Source organism: Electrophorus electricus, chromosome 2, assembly GCF_041902795.1.
Source record: "Electrophorus electricus isolate QZ-2024a chromosome 2, ASM4190279v1, whole genome shotgun sequence".
NCBI lineage: Eukaryota > Metazoa > Chordata > Actinopteri > Gymnotiformes > Gymnotidae > Electrophorus > Electrophorus electricus.
In genome coordinates this window covers 4,511,782-4,532,270 of record NC_137498.1, presented here as the reverse complement: position 1 = coordinate 4,532,270, position 20,489 = coordinate 4,511,782, and the positions used below count along the sequence as shown (strand labels likewise).

The 20,489-nt window shown below is 37.8% G+C and overlaps 2 long non-coding RNA genes across 2 annotated transcripts; one reads left to right on the top strand and one right to left on the bottom strand.

Annotated features, from left to right (window-relative positions):
* Positions 1 to 12,515: 12,515 nt before the first annotated feature.
* LOC145646938 (uncharacterized) lies at positions 12,516 to 14,631 on the bottom strand. The gene is made up of 2 exons (XR_014116247.1): positions 14,372 to 14,631; positions 12,516 to 13,956 (listed from the first exon to the last, which is right to left on the bottom strand). It is a non-coding gene; the product is annotated as an uncharacterized LOC145646938 (long non-coding RNA).
* Positions 14,632 to 15,097: 466 nt separating this feature from the next.
* LOC145646949 (uncharacterized) lies at positions 15,098 to 15,868 on the top strand. Its single transcript, XR_014116250.1, has 3 exons — positions 15,098 to 15,265; positions 15,483 to 15,519; positions 15,618 to 15,868. It is a non-coding gene; the product is annotated as an uncharacterized LOC145646949 (long non-coding RNA).
* The last annotated feature ends 4,621 nt before the right edge of the window (positions 15,869 to 20,489 follow it).

Below are 20,489 nucleotides of genomic sequence, written 5' to 3'. Positions count from 1 at the left end.
ATAGACAGATGTTCATTAGACGAACACGAATAACGAACACAGTGGCGCTCACACGAAACAGGCAAGATGAACATGAGCAACGTTGAACACAGCTTACAAACATAAAGTGCACCACGTACGTGAACATTAGCGAGAACACAGACCGACAAGGATGCACACACCAACCGGGGTTTAAACACACACAGACATTAAGAGAATAACCCGGTGCAGGTGTGTGTGACTACATAGTTGTGGTTTCACACAAGATCATGAACTCCCACTGCAGGCGGCGGGCCGTTATCAAATATTTAGTATCTGCCTTTGTAGATAAAACTAAATGCTACTTACGTTTTGTTTTCGTTTCTCAGTACCTCTTATGCGTGAAGAATTGTGTGTAGTCTCTGTTGATGTTTTGTCTAAAATGATCGTCATCGGCAAATCCGCTCAGTACACTGATCTGGGGTCGGAAATAGAATGACACAAATTATGACATAATCGAGCGCTAAATTCTGTTCAGTGGTTGTTTAGAACAATGAAAAAAGTGCAGCTGAAATGACATTATAGTCTCATATCAGAAATCACACTATCACATTTTAAAATAATTTCCCCCTCTTTATGCTATAATTTTGTTATCAGGCTCAGATTAAAAAATCTAAATAAATAAAGTAAATATAACCTATACATGTAAACTATATATTAATTAATTAGTAATCATTCCACATAGGTACAATTCACTCACTCTGTATTCGCTATAATCCAAAGTCATTTGAACACTCATTAAGGATCAAAATGCAACCTAAACAACAACTATAATAATAAATTCTTAAGAAATTATACAATTTTAACTGAAAATTAGGCTTATTGATCACAGTACAATGTTCAACAAAACGGCTTATCTTTACTCTGGTGTTTCAGTACCAAGGCTACGCCGTTATGCAAACACTTTCTTGCATAATATATGCTTATATTATGAAATTGAACAACTAGACAAACAGAATTAAATGCTCCGTTCATTACTGATTCAAATGGTTTATTATTTTTTAAAAATATATTTTTTAAAAGTGCAGGATTGTAGCCCCAAAATAACCTGCACATGGTTTTTACAGGGGTTATTCCAATATGTGCTTTATAACACAACGTTTTGATCACATCTTCACAAAGGTTAATTACTGCTGAAAAGAAATAAGGTTAGCATACATTTTTTAATTTTCTTATAGCCTATAAAGAACACCCAACCAAACAACCTAGCTACAAAGAGACAAGGATAAAAACGTCATTACATGTATTATATAGGCATACAGATTTGAAATTAATGTGGTAAATGCAGTGGACAGGATGGAGTCTAGAATTCATCATCTGTTGAAGCATCTGTGGTGACATCCTCATATGGGTCTTCAATGTCTTCATGAGCCCCACCATAACCTGCCACCATTAGGTGGTGTGTTTCTTTAACAGCTACCAGGTCTGTCTTCAGCTCCTCAAGCTTTGGTAATACAACACTGTGCAGGCCACAGTAAGCTTAGCAGAAATTCCTGAAAGGTAGTTTGAAAAAAAAAAAAATCAAACTAGGTAATAAAAGCACCATGAAAAACCACCACAACACAATCTACAATCTAACAACCAAACATCACACCCCATCAAAAATAAACACAATCACATTCTGAATGCAAGATTATATATAATCAGGTCATAAACACAACATGAATAATTAACTGATCATATTAATAGGGCTTTGAAAAGTAGGATCCAGTGTAGAGTCACGTATGAATGCTGGGAAACAAAGTATCTATCAGTATGGCCCTTTGTAGGAAAGATTATCTGTAAAACAGTTCAAGAACATATATGTAATGCAGGCTTGAACCCAGGTCATCTAAGTGATGATACTAATAGCCTACTGGGTGAGCAACCACACTCTAACAAGGGTGCACCCTTGTCCAAAACAGTTAGATCTTGGATCAGGTAAAACAAAAGGAAAAAAACTAAACACCATGCCGAGCATGGAAAAGGGGAGAACAAAGGACGTAACAGGAAGAAATGGCAACCCCGATGCACTGAGGAAAACCAAACTAAAATTTCCCAAACAAGACCAGAAAACAGGGAACAACTTGAATGGCTAAGGGAAGCCTTGGGAGAGAGACAGATTCGAGAGGGAAGGTGTAAAAACACAAACACCCTCACAGATAAGAAGTGAGGTGTAGCAGGAAGTTACCAGCTAGGAGCTTGGCTCAAATATTTAGCAAACACCCAGCTCTGAATGACTGGGTCACGGGGCTTTTATTAGGTCTAACCCAGCTGTTGGGTGTTAAACCTGATTAGTGGTGTGGTTGACTTGACGCCTTGGCCTGGTACCAACCCTTACAGTATCCTATATGAAGTGAACTGCATTAACAAACAAAGCTCAAATTGTTACCTAAATGGAGCAACCAAATTGCTCAGTTATAACTATCATTGTTATAAGGATAGTGAATGTCATTAGAACAATGCTAAAAATCATATAATATTAAAATAAATATTTATTAATCTAACAAGCAAATGTGGTGGAGTCTGACAGTGGGGTGTGTTTTTACAGGTTGCGTATTGGAACACAACAGGGAGACAAAACACATCACTGCACATACAGGAGACTCAGTACTGCTACCCTGCAGCTGCATAGACTTGCTTGCCAAACCTGAGAGTTTCACCTGGAAGAAATACCACCCAAAAAGAAAAACATGGGATGTGATCTCCAGTGAGAGTAAACAGCACAGAAACAGAGATCAGCTAGGTACTGCTCACGCTCCAGGAAATCTCTCTCTACTCATATCACACCTGACGGATGAAGATGAGGGAGATTGCGATTGTATGCATAAGGAATATGAACAACTATACATCAAACTCACTTTTAAAGGTAAGTAACTTAGATCCATATGCTTAGTGCATTGATAATCTCATAAATAAACTGAACTTTAGCAAACTAGTGTTACATTGTACCTGTAGCACCTGTTACACCTAAAGAGCACTCTTAGACCATCAAAGGCTGATATACTGGACATAGTATGAATGCTACAGGTCACTTGGGTAGTGTTTTCTCACTGATGTGGCTTGGTGTGTGGGACAGGTAAAGCCAGATGCTCGCAGATGTAGAGAGAGATTTATTTTGTTCCAACTTTGTGATGGGTGAACAGGCCAGGGTCAAAACAAGGAAAGCCAAGGCTGGGGTAATCCAAATCATACAGGTAAACAGTCCGAGTCCAACAACCAAAGAGCAATAACAAACCAAGCAAACTATACAAACGGGGTAGGAAAAAATCAGTAGTCTGGAGAGCAAAAAGCACAAACGAAACATGGGAAAGCAATCAAGGAAATAACGCTCGGTATGCACAGTCGAAACTAGTGGCAATACCTCGGAATGCTGGTGAGGTCTAAAGAGGTTTATATACAGGTGGGAAGTAGAAAACAGCTGCTGTCAATATTCTGGTGATGAGGATCTGAATGAATGTGTATGATTGGATGAGTCCTTGACCTTGCGACGAATGGCATGTTGGGTGTTGTAGTGTGCTTGGAGTTCGGTCGACGTGACACTTGGTAGATGTTTGTTTGCAAAAGGACAGCTAAAACAAGTCCAGGGTAAATATACATTTCATCCATTTTTATAGGGGTGTATTTGTGGTTAAAGTTGTCTTGTACTTTAAAAATACTTGACTGGGATTTAAATCATGACTTAATCTTCTGGAAACAATCCATAATGTCACTGACCCTCATTTTGTCTTTCATGTTATTTCTAAAGTGTATAGTTGGACCATGACAGTATCAATAAACTGCCAGTGTAAAATTGTTTCCCAGCCACACTACATCTTATACACCCAAAGTGACAGAAATGTCCTGTTTTTGATTCATTGCTTAGTACTAGATGTGTTCCGTTGTCCAAATAACTATTTTATCTATTTTACCTCATAATGACATTTTTCTTAAAGAGTTATGTGTCCTAACTATGACCATCCACAAACAGTAAGTAGGAACTGTGTGAACTGAAACCTCAAACTACTGTGGTTGGGGAAATACTGTTTTGCAGTGGCATTTTGATATCATAGTGAGCACATGTCAACATTTATGAAAAATAAAAATTTGATGTAAAATGTATTACTTCACAATACTTCACAAAATGACAGAAATCCACTGTTTTTGACTTAGCATCTTGTACTAGATGTGCTCCCAGTTGTCCAAATACATATGTTTTACCTCAAAATTGTATTTTTTATTAACTTTCATAAGTCCAAAATCATGTGTCCTAAGGAAGTACCAGCATCAAACTATTTTTCAGTCACACTAGTTTGACTAAAGGCTTTATCCAAAATGACAGAAGTGATCTGTTTTTGACTCATCTCACCCAATATTAGATGTATTCCCAATTGTCCAAAGACATGTTTTACCTGAAAATGGCATTTTTCTTCATGTGTCCTGACTATGACAGTCAATAAAGTGACAGTGCGAAACTGTATTTCCCAACCACAAAAGTCTAATTACAGGCTATACACCCACATTGACAGCTTTTTGGTCAACATACAAAACAGATTTAAAATATATATTTTAAATACTTCTAATACTTCATTAGGAATTTTATTTTGACATAATTTGATTTGTTTTGTGGCCGTATCACAATGCTCAAGAGGGATAATTCCATTGCATTAGTGCTAACTCTATAATATAACACCATTACTTGGAAAGTCAACACTTCATTATAAAAATTAGTTTTTAAATAAACTTTTAAACATGCGCTGATGAGCTTGTTCACCTGCCCCCCCACTCAGGTGCAGTCACATGTCTACTAGTGTCACGAATGTAAACCACCCTGAATGTTCCTATACACATTTATAATGGGTCAGTACTGTAGCCAAACTTGCAAACACAAGTAGTACTAAAGCAGTACACCATCTTATGCTAACAAACACATGTTCCTCTCCAGGAATCTCAACAACAGAATTTACATCAAGATTTGATGGCAAAACAAGTGCAAAGGCTCCAGCTGATGCTTCCACTACTGACAGTGCAAAGACTCTGACTGACGGTAACATGCATTTACTGCATATCAACATGGTCTCCTAATATCTTAAAAAGCAATTAAAATGCATGCTGTGTAAAAACACAAACACTAACGCACACACAAATACACATAACATTTGTATAACATTTGCCTTCAGATGTCCAAAACCCTGCTGGTGATTTATTATATATTCTCATGACTACTGCTGTGGGAGCTGTCCTCCTCCTGCTGCTGGGTCTCGTGGGGGTCTTGTGCTGGAGATACAAATGTACACATACACATACACACACACTCACACACACATGCACGCACGCATGCACGCATACAAGTTGTGGATCACACTGTCACACTGGACAAACGAGGCTAAGAAAGGGGCAAACAGAAGAGAAGAGAGAGCAGGAGACACAGGTGAATGCTCACATACCATCCACTCTAACATAAGAAAAACAACCTCCACATCATTACTGGCACATGTCCTTCAAGGTCAAATCTTCCATGGTGTGTGTGTGTGTGTGTTTTTACAGGATTGTTCTGCTGTGCTTTGTTCACCTGTTCAAGTGAGTGCTACTTTGTATTAACAGGTTAAGTTTAGGTTTTGTTGAAGCAGTACCAAATACTTGGGCAGAGGGTTTTATACAGATAGTGTGTGGAGTTCCCTAGTTGTGTGGGGTCCATGGTGAGTTTCTGATACAAAGCAGCTCTTGATGAATGTTTTTGATGATGGCTGTTGTGATCTCCAGTTTGAAATCAGTGGAGATGGTGGTGTGTAGGAAGCTCAGACTCCACATCACTTACTGTACTGAGTTACAAAGGGAGATGGACAGTTGTCTTATTTCAGAAATGTATCATCCATCTCTACTGCTTTTTGCATGTTGACCTCCAAGTTGTTTTCAGTGCACCACAAAGCCAGACGAGCCACTTGACTCCACTAGCAGTTTCGTCAGTGTTGCTAACGAGTCCTGTTAGGGTCATTTGCTTGATGATAGCTGGAGATGCACTTGTTGGTGTAGCAAGAGAAGAGGAGGGCTGAGAGTGTCCAGCCTTGAGGAACCCCAGTGCTGATGGATAGGGGCTCTGACAGATAAGGTTCCAGGCACACAAGCTACTTTCTATCTGACAGGTAGATGAAAATGCCCTGACAGACACAGGGTTCCACTTTTAGTTGTGTTGAAAGCAGAGCTGAAGTCTAGATACATGACTCTGTCATAGGATCCTAGAAGGTCCAGATGAGTACAGACATAGTGTTGATTGTGACTGTGCATAGTGCAGATTGCTCTGTAAAACTATATCAGTCCAAAGAAGTGGGAGTGATAGACTTGACGTAAGACAGAACCAGCTTCTCCAAGCATTTCATGACTACTGATGTTAAAGCTTCTGACCTGTAGGTATTAAGGCTGGTTATATTGTCCTTCTTTGAACAAGGATGATTGACCACTAAATTCTACCTGTGTTTCACTTCACCTGTGCCCTTATGGAGCACAGCTCTTATCACTGCATTCATATGAAAACGGAGACATGTTCTGGACATGTACCAGTGATTTCACACCACATATAGGATATTGTTGTTGCCTTTTGCATGATGGTCATAGGTGCATAAAGGTAATTGGTGCACTTCAATTGTGCAATTGTGTGCATGTATAGACTCCTATATACAGTCTTTTTGTGAAGTGTGTTTTAGTGTTTACACAAGTTTGCTAATTTTCCATTTCTGTGTTTCTGCAGGAAGATTTGTGTGTCCTATACGCAACTGTAAATCCAAAAGCAAAATGCAAAACAGCACAAGAACAGGTGTGTATCATACTGAATGTGTGTTTTGTAAACGTGTGTTATGTAACAATTGTTAATGTGTTATTCCTACAGGATGATGTCACTTACTCCACTGTAGTACACAGTCAGAAAACCAAACTAGCATCCACTCCAATGGATAATGCAGATTATACAGAATATGCCAGCATCAAATTAAATTCAATTTAAGCACACATGCACACACACACACACACACACACACACACACACACACACACACAAATGCAATCAAGCAAATGGACAAAAAACAAACATACAAAAACATGTATGGTAGCCAGTAAATGGCAAGTATTTTATTTGTTTCATCACTGTAAATGCCTCATTAGGGGTTAATCTGCTGAAAGGTAATTTGAATACTTCTGTGAATTGTTATCTTTTTTGCATGTAATTTATTTAGTAGTAGTGCATTTGGCTTTTATGAAATAATAAATGATGTGTAAATTTTCACAGTACGGCCCCTCCTCCCAGATGTGTGTGTGTGTGTGCGTGTGTGTTCATTCATATAGCCATGCCCTCCCCGTGTTTCACACCTGCTTCTTGTTTTGTGTCGTTACTGTGCCTGTATATAACTTTCCTGTTTAGTAGTGGATGTTGTCGGTGATTGACCATGTATTAGCCTATGTGCTACATTGTCTTTTGTCTGGTGTTAATAAACGTAACTTTTGTCGGCTCGTTCATGCATCCTGCCTAGCCTCCTACCTAGAGTTGTATAGCCTGCACTGTATAGATGAACAACTTTTCAATTAATTTTTATTTAGGTTAAATTCAAATCAGTTATATTACATTGTAAAGCTATAAATGAGACACTGCAGTTCCTGAGGAGTTTTAATAAAACTATAAATGAGTACACTGCAACTTAAGAGAAAATAAGACAAATTCAAAATAAATGTCAACAAGCAACACTTGGAATAATATCTATATCTATATCTATATATCTATCTATCTATCTATCTATCTATCTATCTATCTATCTATCTATCTATATATATATATATATATATATATATATATATATATATCTATATATATATATATATATCTATATATATATATATATATATATCTATCTATCTATCTATCTATCTATCTATATATATATATATATATATATATATATATATATATATATATATATATATATATATATATATATATATATATATATATATATATATATCATTGTGTTCAAAATAATAGCAGTCCAACATGACTAATCAGATCAATCACTGTTTTTGGTAGAAATTATATTACTACATGGTAAATAATTTACCAGTAGGTGTAGCAGAGTCATAGAAAACCATCAGACCCAACATTCATTATATGCATGCTCCTGAGTTTGTGTAATTGAATAATTAATTGAAACAGGTGTGTTCAAAATAATAACAGTGTGGAGTTCAATTAGTGAGGTCATTCCTTCTGTGAAAAAACAGATGTCACTCAGGTGGCCTTTATTTACAGATGAAGCCAACACATGTTGTACATGCATTTCTCTCTGAAAATCTGAGGAAAATGGGTCGTTCCAGACATTGTTCAGTAGAACAGTGTACTTTGATTAAAACTTTGATTGGAGAGGGGAAAACATATAAAGAAGTGCAGAAAATGTTAGGCTGCTCAGCTAAAATGATCCCCAATGCTTTAAAATAGAAAACAAAACCAGAGACATGTGGAAGAAAATGGAAGACTACCATTTGAATGGATTGAAGAATAGCCAGAATGGCAAAGACTCCAGGGTGATCAAAGACGATCTGAAGTTACCTGTGAGTACTGTGACAATTAGAAGACGCCTGTGTGAAGCTAATCTATCAGCAAGAAGCCCCCGCAAAGTCCCACTGTTAAAAAAAAGACATGTGCTGAAGAGGTTACAATTTGCCAAATAACACATGGACTGGCCTAAAGAGAAATGAAGAAATGTTTTGTGGACTGATGAAAGTAAGATTGTTCTTTTTGGATCCAAGAGCCGCAGACAGTTTGTCAGATGACCCCCAAACACTGAATTCAAGCCCCAGTACACTCTGAAGACAGTGAAGCATTGTGGTGCAGGCATCATGATATGGGGATGTTTCTCTTATTATGGTGTCGGGCCTATTTATCGCATACCAAGGATCATGGATCAGTTTGCATATATCAAAATACTTGAAGAGGTCATGTTGCCTTATGCTAGAGGAAATGCCCTTGAAATGGATGTTTCAACAAGACAATGACCCCAAACACACCAGTAAGCGAGCAGCATCTTGGTTCCAGACCAACAAAATTAAAGTTACAGAGTGGCAAGCCCAATCCCTGGACCTTAATCCGATAGAAAACTTGAGGGGGACATCAAAAATTCTGTTTCTGAGGCGAAACCAAGAAATGGAGAGGAACTGTGGAAGGTTGTCAAAGCATCCTGGGCTGGAATACCTGTTTACAGCGGCCAGAAGTTGGTCGACTCCATGCAACACAGATGTGAAGCAGTTCTCAGAAACAGTAGTTATACAACGAAATATTAGTTTAGTGATTCACAACAATGCTAAATCCTAAAGATTTTTCAGTTTATACAATAAATATTTGCGTTTGTGAAGAAAAAATGCTAAATGATTACACATGACATCCACTTATTTATTGAATAGAAGAAGTCCTTGGGGACGGTCTGCGCCCAGATCAGGGACGGTTGCAGCATGTTACATATACATTATTTTTACTTTTGCTTTTTGCCTCATCTTAACTGATCCCTTGGCTGCAGGCTTCTCTCTTTTTTAGGAAGTGGGAATAAGATTGGTGTGAGAGACGGTGAAGTCCAGGTCCAATGGCCCTGACTATATATGAGACTCTTCCCAGAATACTGAAGGGAACTCCTCAAAATACTGAAGGCCTCCTCCTCACTTTTGGTGTAGCCTACTGAAAACAAAGTGAACACAATGTCTGCTTTTATATGATTTATTCACTTATTCACGTTATGCCACCCCCCGCATGCAGGTATAAGAAAATACAAATATTTTGTTTGTTGTGACGGCCCAAGTGCCGCAAGGCAAGGCGCAGGAAGCGCAGACGTCTCTTGACGAAGACATGCATTTATTAAACGACCATTAACACCAACCTGAGCACGAACAAAGACCGACAACCACTCCAGTGACAGATGGGTTTAAATACGTTCATAAATGATGCATGTACAAAGGGGCAGATGTGCTGGACTGAACTAACAGCACTTAGGGAGTCATTTTGGGTCCGTCCCACTAGGCCACCACATCTCTGTGACAACGGACCGAACCAACTTAAGTAAGAATGATGACATTCTCACTTATAATGTGAGACTGTTAAGGAAGAAAGAGGACACACCAAATGACTTTTAAAAACTTATAAAACCCTACTGCCTCCCTATATTTGTTGTGTGTGTTGGGGATAGAAGTTTGTCAAAGCTTCATTTGAATACACTTCATCTCCACTGTAACTGTAGTTGTCAGAACATTCAGTAGACTGTATTGAAGACTGTGTACGGTGTGTATCAGCAGTCCTCCTTTAGCTGTGTGTAGTGTGTGTGTAACTCAGTAAGAATGCAGGTGTGTGTTTATCTGCTCCTTGCTGCTGATGGTGAGTGTGACTTTCTCTCTACATCTGTAGATCATCAAATATCTACTCAGTAGCTACTTTATAAGAAACACTGAAAACATCTAGTAGGAGTCCAGTTAGAGACGACATGTCATATATTTCTGATAACGTATAAGAGGCACTCCATGTTATCTGAACATATAAGGTAGAATTTGAACAATTACGATTTGCTGTTTAGACTGCCATCAGTCATAAAACCAAATCTTGAAATCAATGTATTATTGTGGTGCAGTTAAATCTCATGCATATCAGCTGCAGCACTCAGGCTGCTGCCCTGTTCCTGCACTGATATACACACCAGACCTGAGAGCTTCACCTGGTATAAATACAACACAAACAGAAACACATGGGAAGTGATCTCCAGTGAGAGTACAGAAACAGAGTTCATACTTATAACTGACCACACTTTTCTATTCTTGCAGAGGCTCCATATAAACCTGTAACTCTTACTTCAGTGGACACTGACACATCAAGTCCAACAGCTTCAACTAAACCTACTACAACAATGACATCTCCAAATAGTTATAAGTTATTAATTTCACCAACTACTACTGATGGTAAGATTAATTTATTTAATGGTATTCTCCAATCAACAACATAAGATGATTCCCCACAAAATACTACTAATACTACTACCAATAATAATAGTAAGTGACATCAACAATTAATTTCTTAATGCAGGTCACTTCATATAGGATATATTTTGGGGCTACAATCCTGCACTTTTAAAAAATAATAAACCATTTGAAGCAGTAATGAACGGAGCATTTAATTCTGTTTGTCTAGTTGCTCAATTTCATAATATAAGCATATATTATGCAAGAAAGTGTTTGCCTAACTGCGTAGCCTTGGTACTGAAAAACCCGAGTAAAGATAAGGCTTGTTTTGTTGAACATTGTATTATGATCAATTAACCTAATTTTCAGTTAAAATTGTATAATTTCTTAAGAATTTATTATTGTTGTTGTTTACGTTGCATTTTGATCCTTAATGAGTGTTCGAATGACTTTGGATTATAACGAATACAGAGTGAGTGAATTGTACCTATGTAGAATGATTACTAATTAATTAATATATAGTTTACATGTATAGGTTATATTTACTTTATTTAGATTTTTTAATCTGAGCCTGATAACAAAATGATAGCATAAAGAGGGGGAAATGATTTTAAAATGTGATTTATAATATGAGACTATAATGTCATTTCAGCTGCACTTCTGTCATTGTTCTAACCAGCCACTGAACAGAATTTAGCGCTCCATTATGTCATAATGTGTGTCATTCTATTTCTGACCCCAGATCAGTTTATTGAGTGGATTTGCCGATGACGATCATTTTAGACAAAACATCAACAAAGACTACAAACAATTCTTCACGCATAAGAGGTACTGAGAAACGAAAACAAAACGTAAGTAGAATTTAGTTTTATCTACAAAGGCAGTTTTTTTTTTCCCAAATTAGATACTAAATATTTGATAAGGGAATCGTATTATAAACAAGTAGCCAATATGCGAATTTAAAATGAGAACATACATTTTAATGATGGAGAACTTTTGACTGAACGGAGAACTAATTAGTGGGCTAATAGTGAGCTCCGCTCCCCACTAGTCACGTGGTACGGCCCGCCGCCTGCAGTGGGAGTTCATGGTCTTGTGTGAAACCACGACTATGAAGTCACACACACCTGCACCGGGTTATTCTCCTAATGTCTGTGTGTGTATCCCTGTCGATCTGTGTTCTCGCTAATGTTCACGTACGTGGTACACTTTATGATTGTGTGTTCAACGTTGCTCATGTTCATCTTGCCTTTTTGGTGTGAGCGCCACTGTGTTCGTTATTCGTGTTTGTCTAATAAACGTCTGTCTACGTCTAGGGAGTTTGTGGGACCTGCGGCACTCGGGCCGTCACAGCTGTTTAATTTCACGGACCGCACAACTATTTTAAAGTGCGGAATAAGTGAATAGAGAATGAACTAACTAAATGGGGCGTAGCTGAAAATATTCGCGTAACTGAACTCCATTAGATGAAATACGTTGACTGAGACAAAGGAAAGTGACTTCTGCGCTTGTTTTAGAAAAGCCTCTGCAAGACCACGAGTGTGGCCATTATGCACTGTCAGACAACAGGCAAACTTTGATTCACATTTATTAACATTTGTAGAAGAAATTGAGCTACGGGTGGCCATTTGTTCTGTTACATAACTGTATATAAAACAAAGTTTACAGGCGTTGATTGCTCATTTCCATATAGAGATATCAAACTGGGGTACAAAAGTAATCTTGCGCACAAATGCAGAATATAAAATGTCTTGTTTTGTAGAAAATTGCGTTGTAATCAAAGCCTAATTTTCATTTCAAATTCAATTACTTCTTAGGAATAAAGCTTTAATTCTTAAAAATTAAAGTTTTTTTTTTTGTTGTCCAAAAACACATGCAAACTGTTATGACTTTTTAAAAGAAATGAAACAGCTTTATTATCGTTCAATACAATAGAGCTTTCTTCTGCCCTTTCTAGATGCCAAGGGACAACTTCATTATTAATTAATATCATTACCAGAAGACACAAGAGTCATAGAGACCCTGCTACCATTGCTGGGTTTAAGCAGCATTACTCGGCCAATCTGGGAGAAAGTGTAAGTGTTTAGATCATTTTATACTATAATTATAATGATTTATATAGACTGTATCCAGTTTTATTTATTTAGCCTTCACACTTTCCTGACTTGTACAGATGGTAGTCCAAAATATGCTGTCCATTAGTGGAGTTTCCACTGCCCAGGTGGGGTCAATGGATGATTCATTTCCTTTACAATTCATCACTATTTCTCACCCAAGAAACAGGAGGACTGTAAGGAGGTTCATACCATCCGGAGCAGAACTGCTGAACACTTTATGATCACAGAATCAACGGGAGAGATTTGCTCTTTGGACCACAGCACCCATGTAGAAGGTGCAGATGTACTTTCTTGCATAAATCTAGCTTTCCATTAAGAACACACAGTAGGACATGATGTTTGTTCACTTTGTAGACCAGCCATTTTGAGCTATTTGTACTTGTTCACTTTAACACCAGATATCTGAAATTGTACACACAGCACCATGATCATTGAGGATTCAAATTGAAGTAGAAACTTGGGCATCCAAGTTAGACATCCATTCACATCCAGACTTATTTCTCCATCATTTAGGGTCCATTTGACCTCATCTAATAGAGAAGAAAATGTCGAAAAACAAGAAACGCCTTTGATTTTGGAGGCTTATAAGTGTTTCTATTGATGCTGGAGATTTATTTTCATTCAACCTCTACATTTCCTGATTCACCAGGGTCTTGTCCAAAAACATGCAAAGTTTGAGGCAGATACAATAAAGAATTCAAGAGCTACACTGTATTTTCTACTTGGTCTCATCTGGCGTCTCCAATGTGTCCTCCTGGAGCCTCTGTGACTATGCAGTCCTGAGGTGTGAGGGGTGTCCACAGATTGGCAGGGGGTAGAAGCTGATGGCTCTGGGGGTGGGCCAGAAGAGGTGTGAAATCTCTCAGATGGGGGAGGGCAGGGTGAATTTTCTTCACTGCAAGACATGAAGATGAAAATAAATACAAATTGCCATACTAAATAAGAAAATTATTACATTGACTACATACATTTACATCACTATAGTGCCTTTGCATGATCAAGGACGCTTTACAATCATAACCAAGATACCAATGAACTAGAATGATGATCAATGCTAATGCTAATGCCTAGTGCAAAATACATAGGCGCCATCTCAAACAATAATTTACCTTTACATTTAGGGCATGTAGCAGACGCGCTTATCCAGATAGAGTTACGACTTACACAATCAGTGCGATAAACAATACAACAACAAGTACTAGAGTTTCAGTCAACATGGGAGCAAATTGAGTGGACATTTAAATATTACGTAATCAACACTGAACTTTTACAATAAAGAATCACGCATGCTATATGAATTTTATACTTACGGTACATCGAGCACGGCGTCGATTCCAAGCTCAAAAGCGTCTTGCTGAACAGAATCCATGCTAGCAGCCGTGGAACCGTCATCGCTCTCACCTCGCTAAATCTAAATAGCTCCTCATGGACATCAGAAACTGTAAATCGCCTTTTCCTCTCCATTACTGTGATAAAAATGACACATTTTTACCAAAAGCGGAACGTGTTACAAAAACAAAGCGAACTAGCCAAAATGGAATGACTTGCGTATGCGATACGTTTCCAAAATGGAAGACGTTAGTGCGCAACAGGACCTTATATTGTGATTACGCATGGCCCGCCCCACCTCTGTAGTGTAGTATTCAAGGCAAATGAGGTGTCGATGTTTTCTTCTGACGGAATACTATTTGCTGAAAGTGGTTTCAATCACTTTGGTTTCAACGGTCCATTACTATAAGCTCTTTTGATAGGCCAACCATGAACAGCAACGCAATACGGAATCTTGCCATAGGTAGAAAAGCAAAGCAATCAAAGAGAATATTTATTCGATGGACGAATAACAAACACGGATTCTAAGAAAGGAGGGTACAATGCTCTATTCAGGAACAGTTTTAGGATAGTAACGTGCAGTTTGATGTAACTAAAGGTTTGCGTATTTTGTGTTAGGTTATGAAGGAACCGAACGTGTGTTTTTGCTCTAAGAAGTGAGCAAGCTAATAAAGAGCTGTATTAGCATTCTATATACTTTTTTAAACATGTCACGGTGTTTATTTGATGGTAATTGAAGTTCTCTTATATCGGAAGAATGTTGTAAAAGGCAACTTAAAAGGGCAGGCATGTGTTTGTGTAAATTTAGCCGAAAAACACGGTGTATTCAGCATGGGATTTCTGGCGAACGGATGCATGTAGACGGCTGAAAATCGGTAAGCAGGTACTTCTATTAGTCCTAAGAAATGTTATGTTGATAAATGTACTGTACTTTAAGAATATTCGATTTTATCAAGTAATTTATTTAAGTATGCCCGTCTGGGGACGCCCGCGTGCCCGCTAGGGGGCGTGGTGCATTATGGGGTATATGTGCCTGTACTTTATTACGTAATTGCATTTGTATTGATTTTTGGGAAAAATAAACATCTGTAGATGTAAGAGAACATCAAAGTGGAGAACACCCCAGCTGGTGAGTAGCATCAAAGCACCACATCAATAATCTGAGTTTACATACATCCACTCCATGGACACCAGTTTAAAAATTCTACTTTTATTTCAAATATAAAGGCTCAGAATGCAAGAAGTTGAAGAGAGTACGCATCTTCTTCAGACGAGCATGGCAGGCTATAAAAAGCACCTTGTCCTGTGCCAAGCGCTCCAACAAAATTAGCCCTACTCTTTAACTTTTCCCAGCTCTTTTTACCAATTTATTTTGTATTTCTTTTTTCCCTTCATTTTCCCCAACCTGCCTTTTCATTTTCTGAAATAACATCTTTTGACTTTTTGATTAATAAACTTTACTTCATGCAAAGATATAATCTGTTTGCATTCTAGACCTTTTAATCATATTTTTCATTCTAAGACCAGCCAGGTTATGATTCTAATTTGGCCAAATAAATCTTGAATGATTCAACTCACTTTAATAACATTTTTAGATTATCACATATATGTACAGTTTCATGTCACTCAGCATTAAGAGAGAATTTCACACTCACCTTTAGTGAGAGGAAGTACAGTAAAGAGAAAACACAAACTGAGCATCCTTGTCTCTATGGAAACACCACTGACTTCCCAGCACACACTGACAACTCTACACCCAGATCTCCACTACCACTGTGGACACACACTGACTCCAGAACACTCACAGCATTTCTTCAGTACTCCAGACCCTAATGTCCACCCAGCAGAGAGGAACTGGGAACAAATGAACTTGGCCAGAGCTCTTATGTTTCTTTTCAAGTTCACATCACCAGCTTTACAGAGACATACAAAACCACACACAGTGCCATCATGTCCTTTGACCTGTGAGGACTCTGGTTGTTTCTTCCTTTGTGATGTATCCCACAACCCACACTGACCATGATGCTGCATCTATGAAACCATATAGGAGACACACATGCTCATTACAAAGCAAAGGGGGTGAAGTCTGATGTAAAGGAGAGAAAAAAGCAGACATATTATCCCCTCACTCTTATTCTCAAACTCTTCTAAGTTTATAGTTTTAAAATGCAGTTTATAGAGTTAATCACCTCAAAGCTTGCGTACATAGAAATATTTGCATTACTTTTTCATGGCTTGATATATTTTATGTTTGCACTATCTTATGATGTCCTGTGTACTTAATATTTTATTCATTGTATCAAATTTGTTTTAGTGGTAAATATACTTTGAACCATTATGCACTGTCACTACAGAATGCTGTCTGCTTTATGTCTCCAGAGTCTATAAGCATGCAAACACACCCACATTCAAGAATTTCTAGATAGTGAGAGGACCTGCTTTTTGTTTGCTTTTTCAGTTTCCACATCACAATAATTTGTTGTGGACCATTGCTTATGCAGAAAAGTTCTTTAAGATTTTTTGTGAGTAATATGAAGTTCTGGATTTACAGAATGAGTCAAAAACAAACAACAAAAACCTGCATTACTCACAATAAGAACCTATTTGAATTTTGATCAACTCTATTAATCACCCTTTGAACATGGACATGGTTTGGGTAGTACATGAGCAGTCCCTTTTCTCAGTGAAGTACTGACATCTCTCCTCACAGTACACAATATTACCTAAATTATCAGTAACCATACCAGTCCTCCTCATACTAAACCTGTTTTGTACTAAATTAAATTCAAACTGGACCTGCCATTGAGAACACACTGTAGGCTACAGTGTGTTCTCAATGGCAGGTCCAGTTTGAATTTAAGTCCTAGTTTTAGTCTGTGTTTAAAACATCATCCTTTATCCCAATTTCACATTAGAATAGACCCAGCAGTCAGAGTTGTGCTGTTTTGATTATTAAACTACACTTTACAGAATAAATGTATTTTGTACTATTTCTAGCTAGAAACCACTGATAAGCCTGTCATGGCATAAGGCAAGAAATAGACTGGAAGGAAACTGAGCTTGTGAGTATGTGACCACAGCTCAGCTGCAGCGGTGCAGAAGCAGCATGGTTGTCACTTCTGGTCTAAAATGGGCTTTAGATTCTGCTCTGGTACCCACTGCCCACTGGTTGGAACTGTGAGAACTGAAACCACAGCAGATGTCAGATATCCTGAGCTCTCAGACCAGAACAGTCTCCTCCTTCTTCTGGGACGTTCATAAGGTGTTTTGAGAGCGAAATGTTTATTGACTTTAAAAACTGCACATACTTACTTTAAGATGCCATACACATATCAAATACTTTTCTACCACAATTTAATCCACAAACCATATTTTCTCACACTACTAATAGATTAAGAACACTGCTGTAAAAGTGGAGCCTGTATGTTATATCTGATGTATTCACTGAGCTGAGATATTTCATGACAAGTATTTACATGAAAGTAGGGTCATACACTGACCATGACTGCAGACATTAGCATTAGGGTGTTTATACAGCAGGAGACAAACAGGGAATATCTGGGAACAATTACTGGGAGGGGTAAGAGACAAAACCCACATGAGACATATGTCAAGGGGCAGAGCAGGGGAGGAGCTACAAACTAAAACATAGAAAAGCACATGGAGACAAAGACATACTAAAGCAATAACATGTAATTGTCTTCTACTCTTTACTACAGTGTAGCCTATAGAAACGTATACCAGGAAATATAGGACAATTATATTTTAACTATATTAAAAAGTACACAGACTTCATAAGATGGAATCATAAGATATGCAGAAATATTTAATAATTATTTGTTAAGCAAAACATTTTTCCAGTTCTACCTGAGAAAGTCAGCTTGCTTAAATAACATTTTTATATTAACAAATAAATGTACAATTTAATGCAATTCAGCATTAAAAGAGAATTTCACACTCACCTTCAGTGAAGAGAAGACACAAACTCAGCAGCTTTGTCACTATGGAGACACCAGCACACACTGACAACTCTACACCCAGAACTCCACCACCACTGTGGACACACACTGACTCCAGAACTCAGTCCAGAACTCTCTCAGCTATACTTCACTAAAGTCTGCAAGGATGTCACTACAGTAATGTAGTGTCTTGTGAGTCCTGAGAACACCTGAGGTTTGTTTTTTCATTGTGTAGTTTCACAGAGCCCACAGGGCCCCTGTTGCCTCTGTGAACCAGACATGCATGTTGTGGTTTCAGTGTGGGGGTGTCTATGGGGGAAGAAAGAAGAGGCTTGAGAAACCACCAGAAGGCTGAAAAAGCCTCCTTGTTGACAACTTGCCATTAAAGCAGCCATGTTTACTGGTGGACAAATACTGCATATGCTACTTATAGTGTAGTCATGATACTTTATAAACATAAAATGCATAAATACAGCAAACATCATACAGCATAAATACATAAAATCAGCAATAGAGCGGGTTGTTTTTTGGTAATGAATGGTGTTTCAAACTATGGATGTTTATGTCTCCTCCACCACAAATCCTTTTTTCTTGTAATAAAGTAAATATTTGTATTATTCTATTTATTATGTATTTGACAAGCCAGTTATACAGAGCCTGGGTGATCAGTTATAATTAGACTCTGCCTTTGCTATGAGCCATTACACTTAATACTAAAAACTGCTGGTTAAAACCACAAGGACTAAAAGCACGACTAACAGCTCGCTCAGACCACGTGTTTTTCTTGTTAAAAACAGCTCAGGTAGCACAGAGGTTCTAAATCCAGTCATTGTGGCCCCCAGCAACATCATTATTTCTCATGTTCCTGTGCCTCATACACCTTCACTTCGGCCCAATCACATTTCACCCCTTGGTAAAAATCTACACTAAATCTAAGAATAAAATGGTTTAAAACATATTACTTTTAATATGCATGGTTTTACCTAATCCTAGAGATATATAATAAAGTTATCTGTTACAGGACAAGGGGATTTTCAGATCCAATACAGACATTAAGTCATATAAAATCAAACACATTTGGAAAAAGAACTAAAATTCTTACACTCTAATGCACAAACATTAAAAAAATTAGATCCCCTCTAAAATCCTCAATGTCAGACCTAGCTACCATACATTGTACATTCTTTAAATGGAGAAGAGCATTTTGAAGTCTGATTTCTGACTCAGTCACTGCTCAAATGGTCAAACCAGAACTGTATACATATTTTTATAATTATGGCCCCTCCACTTACTGGCTTAGAAGCAGTGTTACTGTGATTTGTATTACTTTATCTGACACCAAACCAGAGGTGATAAATCTGATTTTGAACCCTGGCAGACTCAAAGGGGCCTGGATGTTGCACCAACTGCTGTGATCAGATCATCATAGTGAATCAACATACAAGACAACACACCGGGAATGCACACCTCGGGAGGATAACAGGACCTCTAGAAAGTTGGACTAGACATTAATTGCTTATTTTTTCACTTATTAAATTCATTTTTCTTTTTAAATTGTTATTATAGTGGTGACCATTGTTGGCCAGAGGAGGATGGGCCCCCTTTTGAGTCTTGGTTCCTCTCAAAGTTTCTTCCTCTTACTTCTTCCTCTTGGGACATTTTTCTAGCAACTGTTGCCCTTGGCAATCCAGTAAAAACTGCAATCTAACGTGCTACAATTTTACGTAAATCATATGGCAACACCGGGATTATAAAATGACAAATTTCTTATTAAGACTGATATCATTTATTTTTAAAAAGTCCAATTTTCCTTCTATAAGATTGATGTATTTTTTTATTGACTTGCATAATTCATACCTTTAACCGGTGCATTATTGTACAGACCAAGAAAAGGCTTTTGATATGTAGAAGCTGAAAGCAACAGTACATTTGTGGTGTGAGTACAGTTCACATCTCTAGTGGTGGAGTGACATTCTTACAGAGTGAGGACCAGTTTTTTGGCCAACAAACAAGTTACTCCTGCAAACAAATTCCATATCAAATTTGAAACTGAACCACACTACTCAAACTGAACATGTGCAATTAAAATACACCCTGACTTATGTTTCATGCACTGCATTATGTATAAAAATAATGTTTT